Source organism: Triticum dicoccoides, chromosome 6A (genome assembly GCF_002162155.2).
Source record: "Triticum dicoccoides isolate Atlit2015 ecotype Zavitan chromosome 6A, WEW_v2.0, whole genome shotgun sequence".
NCBI lineage: Eukaryota > Viridiplantae > Streptophyta > Magnoliopsida > Poales > Poaceae > Triticum > Triticum dicoccoides.
The window spans coordinates 63,072,350-63,083,497 of NC_041390.1; positions in this window are offsets into that span (position 1 = coordinate 63,072,350).

The following is an 11,148-nucleotide window of genomic DNA, read 5'->3' on the forward strand; positions in this document are numbered from 1 at the left end:
AGCACTTTGTTGCTCTATTGGAACAACTTGGTAAAGCCAATGACATGATCGAGGCTCACGAAGATACCATCTCTAAGATGGAAGGGCATAGTCGTGACTATGCCCATGAGATTTCGGATCTTTCCAATGCTCTTGAGGAAGAGCGTGATCTTCGTTTGGCTCTTGAGGAGTCACACAACGTTGATCATGCTAAGTTAAAGAAAGATTTTGATCATGTTCTCATTGTTCCTCGTGTGCTAAACTCCGAGAAGGCCGAACTTGAGGTTGATCTTGCTAGACTCAAAGAGGATTTTGATCTACTTGACAAGGCTCACAAGGTCTTGAAGGGTGCTCATGCTAGCCTCAAAGAGTCTCATGACCAACTTCAAGTAAAGCTAACCAAGGAAAAAGCCACTTTTCCTTGTATGATGTTAATCGATAATGCAAATGCTACTAACCCGTGTTGTGAGCATGTGCATCTTGTTGAGGAGAACGCTAAGCTAAAGGTGCAACTTGAGAAAGGTCTTGCGACTTGCATACAAGGCAAGAAGAACCTCAACGACCTCTTGACCAACCTAAAGGGAGTTGTGGCCAAGGAAGGGATTGGGTACGTGCCTGAGTCCAAGAACAAGAAGAAGAATGACAAGGACAAACGACCTCCTCCTCTCATGCAAACCTTTGTGAAGGAGGGAGAGAGTGCTTCCAAGGATAAGAAGAACAATGCGAAGGGTGGCGGTGTCAAAAAGGGCAATGCCACCCCTTCCATAAAAGCCGACTACTTTAATCCTTCTTATGTGTTATGTCGTGCTAGTGATGGGCATGTCTATGCCAAATTTGTTGGTTCTCCTCATGAGTACATTGAATGGTCTATTTGGGTTCCAAAGACCCTTGTTACTAACATCAAAGGACCCATTACAAAATGGGTACCTAAAACCAAGCATTGATCTCTTGTAGGTGTTTGCTTCCGGTGGGGGATCATGGTTGCTCGATAGCGGAGCTACAAATCATATGACTGGAAGCAAGGACTTGGTGGTGGACGTGCACAAGATTCCATCTATGCCCACCAATGTCGAGTGGGGTGATGCCTCATCTTCTAAGGTATTGGGACTTGGAAAGGTGGTCATCTCTCATGATCTCATGATCGAGAAGGTCATGCTTGTTGAGTCCCTTGCATACAATTTACTTTCCGTTTGTCAACTTGCAATCGTGGGCTTTGCCACTTTCTTTGATATTGATACCATGGCCCTCTTGTGGAGCAAGACTCTTAAAGTAGCCTTTGTTGGGCATGGCGAGAACGGTCTATACGTGATTAACTTTTCAGAGCGACCCACTAAGACCGCGACATGCCTAATGGATAAAGTTGATGTGGGATGGCTTTGGCATCGCCGTTTAGCCCATGTCAATATGAGATCTTTGCAAAGTCTTCTCAAGGGGGACCATGTCCGTGGACTAACGAATGTTAGTTTTGCTAAAGATCGTGCTTGCAGTGCTTGTATCGAAGGAAAGCTACACGAGAAGGCTCACCCTCCCACGACTATCATTTACTCAAAGAGGCCTTTGGAGCTCCTTCACTTGGATCTCTTTGGTCCTCCATCCTTTGATAGTCTTGGGGGTAGGAATTATTTCTTGGTGATTGTGGATGACTACTCAAGATACACTTGGGTGTATTTCTTCAAGAGGAAGAGCGATACCCAACAAACCGTCATTGACTTTGCAAATGAAGCACAACGTCAACACAATGCAAAGATCTTGACAATAAGAAGTGACAACGGCACCGAGTTCAAGAACTACACCTTGGATGAGTTTCTTAGTGATGAGGGGATCAAGCATCAATATTCCACACCTTACACCCCTCAACAAAACGGTGTTGCGGAGAGGAAGAACCGGACGTTGATGGATGCGGCAAGGACCATGATGGCGGAGTTCAAGTCTCCATACAACTTTTGGGCCGAAGCCATCAACACCGCGTGTCATGCATCCAATCGGCTCTACCTCCGCAAGGGCTTGAACAAGACTCCATATGAGATACTCACCGGTAACAAGCCCAACCTCAAGTACTTCCGGGTATTCGGGTGTAAGTGTCTCATTCTCAAGAAAGGTGTTCGGTTGTCTAAATTTGAGGCTAGAGCTTATGAGGGCATATTTGTTGGTTATGCTACAAACTCTCATGCTTACCGTGTCCTCAATAAATCCACGGGACTTATTGAGGAGACGTGTAACGTGGAGTTTGATGAGAATAACGGCTCCCAAGTGGAGCAAAGTGGCACTTGTGATGTAGGTGATGAAATTCCTCCTCAAGCCATAAGAAGAATGGGTGTTGGTTTTATCCTACCCATTGAGGAACCCCTTGTGGCCGAAGGAGAAGGACAATGCTCCACTCAAGTGGAGCCATCACCAACCCAAGGCCCACATGCTTCCGAAGAACAACGTGAAGGCCCTCATCCACAAGAACAAGACCAAGGGCAAGATCATGCTCAAGACGGTGTTGACACACCAAGTGATGCCCAAGGTCAAGTTCTCTCCTCCGAGCAAGTTCAAGAACGAGAACAAGCTCAAGACTAAGCTCAAGATGATCAAGTGTCCACTCCTCGTCTCACCCCCGAGGAGGAATTGGAGCGTCGTGCCGCCAAGGTTGCTTCCAAGCTCTCCACCAAGGATCATCTCATGACGAATGTGCTTGGAAGCTTAAGAAAGGGGGTAAGCACTCGTAGACAATTAGCAAACTATTGTGAACATCACGCGTTTGTCTCTTGTGTCGAACCCCACAAGGTCTATGATGCGCTCGAAGATCCGGATTAGCTCAATGCCATGCATGAAGAACTCAACAACTTCGAGTGCAACAAAGTGTGGAGATTGGTGCCAAGACCGACGGGGAACCACAATGTCATTGGAACCAAGTGGATATTTAAGAACAAGCAAGATGCCCATGGGATTATCATTCGCAACAAGGCTCGTTTGGTAGCACAAGGCTACTCCCAAGTCGAGGGTATCGACTACGGTGAAACCTTTGCTCCCGTTGCTCGTCTTGAATCCATTCGCATGTTGATTGCATATGCTTCTCATCATAACTTTAAGTTACAACAAATGGATGTGAAGAGTGCTTTTCTTAATGGTCCTATTAATGAATTGGTTTATGTCAAGCAACCCCCGGGTTCAAGGATCCCTACTTTCCAGATCATGTGTATCAACTCGATAAGGCACTCTATGGCCTTAAACAAGCCCCACGTGCGTGGTATGACCACCTTACCGAGTTGTTACAAGACCGTGGTTTTGAAGTCGGACTAATCGACCCCACTCTTTTTACTAAGAAGGTCAAAGGGGAGTTGTTTGTGTGCCAATTATATGTTGATGATATTATTTTTGGTTCCCCTAACAAAGCTTTCAATGAGGAATTTGCCGCTCTCATGACCTCAAAGTTCGAGATGTCTTCCATGGGAGAGTTGAAGTTCTTTCTAGGGTTCGAAGTGAAGCAAAGAAGAGAAGGAACCTTCATCAACCAAGCCAAATACACCCAAGACATGCTCAAGAGATTCAAGCTAAGTGATGTCAAGCCGGCTTCCACTCCAACGCCCACCAAGTGCCAACTTGACATTGATCCCAATGGTAAAGCGGTGGATCAAAAGGTATATCACTCCATGATTGGATCCTTGCTTTACCTTTGTGCATCTAGATCGGATATCATGTTGAGTGTGGGAATTTGTGCACAGTTTCAAGCCGCACCTAAGGAAAGTCACTATGTGGCGGTCAAACGAATATTTCGATATTTGGCTCATACCCCAAACTTTGGCTTATGGTACCCAAGAGGAGCAAACTTCAAGCTTGTAGGGTATTCGGATTCCGATTGGGCGGGAGACAAAGTGGATAGGAAGTCCACTTCCGGAGGGTGCCAATTCCTTGGTTGCTCTTTCGTAAGTTGGTCTTTTAAAAATCAAAGTTGTGTGTCTCTCTCGTCCATCGAAGCGGAGTATGTAGCGGCCGGTAGTTGTTGTGCACAACTCTTATGGATGAGGCAAACTTTAAAGGATTACGGTGACATTTGTGACAAAGTGCATCTTTAGTGTGACAATGAAAGTGCCATCAAGATCTCTCTCAACCCGGTGCAACACTTCAAGACGAAGCATATTGAGATTCGGTATCACTTCATCCGGGATCACATTAGGCGAGGAGAGATCAAGCTCAACTATGTCAACACTCATGATAACCTTGCAGATATTTTCACGAAGCCCTTGGATGAAGCAAGATTTCGCGAGTTAAGGCATGAGCTAAATATCATTGATTCGAGCAATGTGACTTGAACCCTTGCACACCCCACCACACTCAATTTGGTGTCTAGTTTAGATGTAGGCATGGACATAGGGGGAGTGTTGTTCTCTCAATGAACTCTCCCTCCCCCCATTATGCATAAATTGATCAAGTATTTCACATTAGCCATTGTTGATGGTACTTGTGCTTCAAAGACGAGTTTTGGTCATGGGCCCAAGGTTAAAATCTTTGCGGCGCCATACCTCTTGACTCAAACATAGGTGGCCTCGGCCACCGCCCTCTCTTGAAGAGGTGTGTCTTGGCCTCTTGCTGGTGTGTTCTCTCTTCTTCTTGCCTTTTTGTTTTTCTTTCGAGCTAAGTCGTGTTGTTTAGTTGCCATGGCGTGCTGGGCGGTACTACCGCTGGTGGTGCGCGGTACTACCGCTTATAAGCGGTACTACCGCTGAGGGATGGGACCATGGGTTATATCGGGGCAGGGGGTGGTTTCTTCTCCCCCATACCCATTCGCTTCGCCCCCTCGTTCCTCTTCCTCTCTCCAGCCAAGCATCGCCGCGGGAGGGCTCCGGCGGATCTTCGTCTCCGGGGCGTCCCTCTCCATTTCCTTCGGTGGAGTCGATCCCCACCTCGTTCTCTTGCCATGGATGTCGGTATTGCCCCCGTTCCTTCTCTCCTTTTGTCTCGCTTTTAGATCTTGCGTCTTAGGGGCAATGGTGGTTGCATCTCTAGATTTTTGGCTAAAACTAGGCTTGAGTAGGTTGGAGAAGGCAACTAGACTATCTAGATTAGAGTTTGGTAGGAATATTTTTGAATTTGGCAGGCCGATAGTGCCGGATCTGACCACGGTAGTAGGGAACTGTTGTTTCCCCGCCTCGAGCGGCACTACCGCTCTCTTTGGAGCGGTACTGCCGCGTGCATGTCGCGGTACTACCGCTGCCTGCCAAGTTCCATCCTGTTCCTGCCATACCTTGATCCTTTTGTTGTGTTTGTTGGCTTATGCTCGTTCTTTCTCGTTGTTTTGCGTGTTCTTGTGTTTGGTTCCAGGTGATGATCATCCTGAGTAGCAGGTCCGCCGTGTCAACTCCGGGCGTGCAACGTCAAAGCGCTACCGCACCTCTAAGCCAGCAGGTGGTTCCTCTAGCACTCAACCGCCACCAGCAGGCGCATCCGCAAGTGCTCCTCCACCACCTCAGCAGTCGAAGAGATCCGCCAACAAGCCAAAGGGAAAGACTATGACTGAGATGACTGCCAAGGAGTTTTGGGAAAAGCGTCACCGCAACCCTTATGAAGCGGACCAAGATCCCACTTTGGTCAACTGCCCGTTCTGGAACCGCTTTCAGTTTGCTGTCTATTTTGATGTGATCAAGGCCAAGAAGAATCTCTATGTTGATGTTTGCTCCATCGACACTGATGCCATGGAGAAGGACCCTGAGTACTTTGGCGAAGCCCTTCAGATGTGTACTCAACTGAACATTCTTAGGATCATGCAGTTCAACAAGGATTTCGGTGCAGATTTGGTGGCTCAATTCTTTGCTACCGTTCATCTTGGAACTAATGCCGACAGGACTCTGACTTGGATGACCAATGGCAAGTTTTTTCCGTCAAGTGGAAGGCCTTCATGGAGTTACTTGACGTGGAAGATCAAGGGCTTGAGACTCCAGTAGGCTTCCGCCCTCACCGCAATGCTACATCCACTTACAAGCAAGCCCTTTGGCCCAACTGCACTGTGAAGGTTCACCCAGTGACTAAGAAGGAAACCTATGAGCTGTCTACGTTTCTGGACATTCTTCATCGTGTCTTCCGTGAGACTCTCTTCCCTCGCATCGGGAATTTGGATCAGGTCCACTCCTATCTCGTGGACATGCTTCTTTTCTGCCAGCATGAGAAGGAAGCAAACACTGGAGAGAGCCTGGACATTTCTCATGTTATGTGGTCTGAACTTCTCTCTACCGTTTCTGAGCGCAAGTGCCCGATATATGGTCCATTCATCATGAGGCTCATCGAGAAGCCCTGGGTACGTGTTTATCCCAGAGTGATGTTGGAAACTGGAGACTTGGTTTCTCATGGGATCAAGCGTCTGAGGAAGTAGGACAATTGGGGCACCCCAGCGCCTAAACCCAGGGGTCCATCTACTGCTGCTGCTGCTGCCATGGAGGCTGAGGGTGAGGCTGCAACTGATGATCACGAGGAGGACTTTGGGCCCGCTAGTGCAGAACCTTCTTGGGCAAAGAAGCTTAAACGCAAGATGAAGAAGCTTTTCTGCATGGAGTCTCATGGTCAGTACATGACTCATGTGGCTGAGAAGCAGGCCAGGGTGCGCCACAAGGAGCTCATGCGTCACCTGGGTGCGACCGTTATCAGCGGTTCTGAGGGACAGATCACTGAAGAGGAGGAATGGATTCACCAGCATTGCCCTTGGACTGATTCAGACGCCGAGCAGTTTCCAACCAACGACGGAGATGCAGATGATCACGATGAGATGTGATGTTCGAGATCCTTAGCTTGCCATCACTTGGAGCCGTAGCAACGCTCTTTTCCCTTTTGGTGTCTCGATGCCAAAGGGGGAGAGAGTTTAGGGATTTGGGTTGTTGCTGTGTTGCGAGCGTGTCTTTCTGTCTTGTGTTTTCTCGTGTGTTTTCTAGTTGTCTTTGCTTGGTTTGGTTTGGTGTCAGTGAGACCTAAGTTCTAGACATATGGTGTGAGACATATGCTCCCTATCGCTACCTTATTACTTATGTCTTTCAGTACTGTAGTATCTTATGAGTTGCATGCTTATCGTGTTTTATACCCTTCTCTCATATATCATGTGCTTAGAATTGTTGGACTATAAAATATAGTGGGAGTGATGATCCGAATGTGTGTGTCTTGCATTCCAAAGGCTCCACTAACTAGGTGCACATATTCAGGGGGAGCCCGTCTATATTTTGTAGTTCTAAGTATTCTTACTTTTATATATATTCCTTGTGCAAATCCCTAGTTGTCATCAATCCACCAAAAAGGGGGAGATTGTTGAGGCATATCTCTCTCGGTGTGGTTTTGGTGATTGATGACAATGTGTTTGCGGACTAATGTGTGCTTTGAGCATTTCAGAGATTCATCCTTGGCACGAGATGATTTCTTCCCTTCGAAGTGTCATTCAAGACGGTGTAGCTCTTTCGTTTCTCTTTCGGTGGTCTAGTTGTGTAGAGGGCACCGTACTATCAAGAGGGGGTCCGCTGTGGTATTGCTTGGGTGGAATCAACATGTACACTTCCGCTTCTCTCCCTCCGAGCCCTTCCGCTTCGATGGAGAGATCTTTTATGTACTTGTGTGTCTTGTCTGGGTCCCAGCAATAGTATGTTGCTACCCAGCGGTAGTACCGCTGAGGGTTCACAAGCGGCAGTACCGCTCCGCAGCGGTAGTACCGCCGGTGACTCCGCAGCTGTACTACCGCTGGCTTGCCAGGTTCCTACCGCCTTGACTCGAGGGCTCTTTTTCTCGTGTCAGGTTTTGCCGCAGTAGAGGCGGTAGTACCGCTTCTCAGCGGTAGTACCGCCCCTACCACCGCGGTAGTACCGCTCTGGGTCCAGGTCCCTGCTTCTCTCCTTTGCGCGGCAGTACCACTAGGTGGAACGGCGGTACCGCTGGATCAGCAGTAGTACCGCCCACCCAAGCGGTACTACCGCCCTCTGCGGGGCTGTTTAGTGGGGCAACGGTTGGATTGTTGCCCCCACTATAAAAGGGGGTCCCCTTCTTCCCCGTTGACCTACCTCTTCCCCCTCAAGCTCCATTAATGCTCCAAGCTCCATTTTCGCCCGATCTATCTCTCTAGCCAATCAAACTTGTTGATTTGCTCGGGAGTGGTTGAGAAGGCCCCGATCTACACTTCCACCAAGAGTTTTTGATTCCCCCACCTATCCCTAGCGGATCTTGTTACTCTTGGGTGTTTGAGCACCCTAGACGGTTGAGGTCACCACGGAGCCATAGTCCATTGTGGTGAAGCTTCGTGGTATTGTTGGGAGCCTCCGATTAAGTTGTGGAGATTTCCCCAACCTTGTTTGTAAAGGTCCGGTCGCCGCCTTCAAGGGCACCAATAGTGTAATCACGGCATCTCGCATTGTGTGAGGGCGTGAGGAGAATACGGTGGCCCTAGTGGCTTCTTGGGGAGCATTGTGCCTCCACACCGCTCTAACGGAGACGTACTTCCCCTCAAAAGGAAGGAACTTCGGTAACACATCCTTGTCTTCACCGGATCCACTCTTGGTTATTTCTTACCTTCACTTGTGCAAGCTCTTTAGTGTTACTTCTCTTGCTTGCTTGTTTGTTTGTTGTTAGTGCATCATATAGGTTGCTCACCTAGTTGCACATCTAGACAACCTATTTTGATGCAAAGTTTAATTTGGTAAAGAAAAGTTAAAAATCGTTACTTGCCTATTCACCCCCCCTCTAGTCAGCCATATCGATCCTTTCAGTAAGTGAAGCTCAATTTCTTGTTGGATAAGCTCGATTCCTCGCCGGAATCAGTTGATTTTTCATCAAAGTGATTGAATCCTCTTCGACGAGGATGAATCCTCGTATGGGAGGTCTAATCCTCACCTGGGAGATTGATTTCTTGCCCGAGAAATGTGATTCCTCGTCGGAGGACCTTGCCAGACGCTTTTTTGAGTGCCTAGGGCCTGATACGTCCATTTTGCATCATGCTTTTATATCGATATTTATTGGATTATGGACTGTTATTTCACTTTATGTCAAAATACTTATGGCTATTCTCTCTTATTTTACAAGGTTTACATAAGGAGGGAGAATGCCGGCAACTGGAATTCTGGGCTGGAAAAGGAGCAAAATATTAGAGACCTATTCTGCGAAACTCCAAAAGTCCTGAAACTCCACGGAACATCTTAAAATAAATAAAGAAAAATCCTCGACAAAGATGAAGGCCAGGGGGCCCACACCCTGCTCACGAGGGTGGGGGGCGCCCCCCCTCCTAGGGCGCGCCCCCTACCTCGTGGGCCCCCTGGTGGGTCTCCGACGTCCATCTTCTGCTATATGAAGTCTTTTGATGAGAAAAAAATCAGAAGGAACTTTTCTGGACGAGACTCCGCCGCCACGAGGCGGAACCTTGGCGGAACCAATCTAGAGCTCCGGCAGAGCTGTTCTGCCGGGGATACTTCCCTCCGGGAGGGGGAAATCATCACCATCGTCATCACCAACGCTCCTCTCATCGGGAGAGGGAAATCTCCATCAACATCTTCACCAGCACCATCTCATCTCCAAACCCTAGTTCATCTCTTGTATCCAATTCTTGTCTCAAAGTCCGGGATTGGTGCTAGTAGGTTGCTAGTAGTGTTGATTACTCCTTGTAGTTGATGCTAGTTGGTTTATTTGGTGGAAGATCATATGTTCAGATCCTATATGCATATTATTACCCCTCTGATTATGAACATGAATATGCTTTGTGAGTAGTTACGTTTGTTCTTGAGGACAAGGGAGAAGTCTTGCTATTAGTAGTCATGTGAATTTGGTATTCGTTCGATATTTTGATAAGATGTATGTTGTCTAGCCTCTAGTGGTGTTATGTGAACGTCGACTACATAACACTTCACCATTATTTGGGCCTAGAGGAAGGCATTGGGAAGTAATAAATAGATGATGGGTTGCTAGAGTGACAGAAGCTTAAACCCTAGTTTATGCGTTGCTTCGTAAGGGGCTGATTTGGATCCATATGTTTCATGCTATGGTTAGGTTTACCCTAATACTTTTGTTTAGTTGCGGATGCTTGCAATAGAGGTTAATCATAAGTGGGATGCTTGTTCAAGTAAGAACAGCACCCAAGCACCGGTCCACCCACATATCAAATTATCAAAGTATCGAACGCGAATCATATGAACGTGATGAAAACTAGCTTGACGATATTCCCATGTGTCCTCGGGAGCGCTTTTCCTATTATAAGAGTTTGTTCCGGCTTGTCCTTTGCTACAAAAAGGATTGGGCCACCTTGCTGCACTTTATTTACTTTTGTTACTTGTTGCTCGTTACAATTTATCTTATCACAAAACTATCTGTTACCACTTATTTCAGTACTTGCAGAGAACACCTTGCTGAAAACCGCTTATCATTTCCTTCTGCTCCTCGTTGGGTTCGACACTCTTACTTATAGAAAGGACTACAATAGATCCCCTATACTTGTGGGTCATCAAGACTCTTTTCTGGCGCCGTTGCCGGGGAGTGTAGCGCCTTTGGTAGGTGGAAATTGGTAAGGAAAAATTTATATAGCATGCTGAAATTTACTGTCACTTGCTACTATGGAAAGTAATTCTCTGAGGGGCTTGTTCGGGCCCCGTCCAGTAGAGCAAAGAGTTGCTCCTCAACCTACTGAACCTATTGAAAATGAAACTCCTTTTGAATTTCCTTCGGGTATGATGGAAAAACTGCTAGCTAACCCTTTTACAGGATATGGAACAAAGCATCCTAATGAGCACTTAATATATGTGGATGAAGTTTGTGGATTATTTAAGCTTGCAGGTGTACCCGATGATGTTGCTAAGAAGAAGGTCTTCCCTTTATCTTTGAAGGGAGACGCATTGATATGGTATAGGCTATGTGATGATATGAGATCATGGAACTATAAAAGATTAAAATTGGAATTTCATCAAAAGTATTACCCTATGCATCTTGTTCATCGTGATCGCAATTATATATATAATTTCTAGCCTCGCAAAGGAGAAAGCATCGCTCAATCTCGGGGGAGGCTTAAATCTGTTATATTCATGCCCCAATCATGAGCTCTCGAGAGAAATAATTATGCAAAGTTTTTATGCACGGCTTTCTCATAATAATCAAACCATGCTCGATACTTCTAGTGCTGGCTCTTTTATGATGAAGACTATTGAATTCAGATGGAATTTATTGGATAGAATTAAACGCAACTCT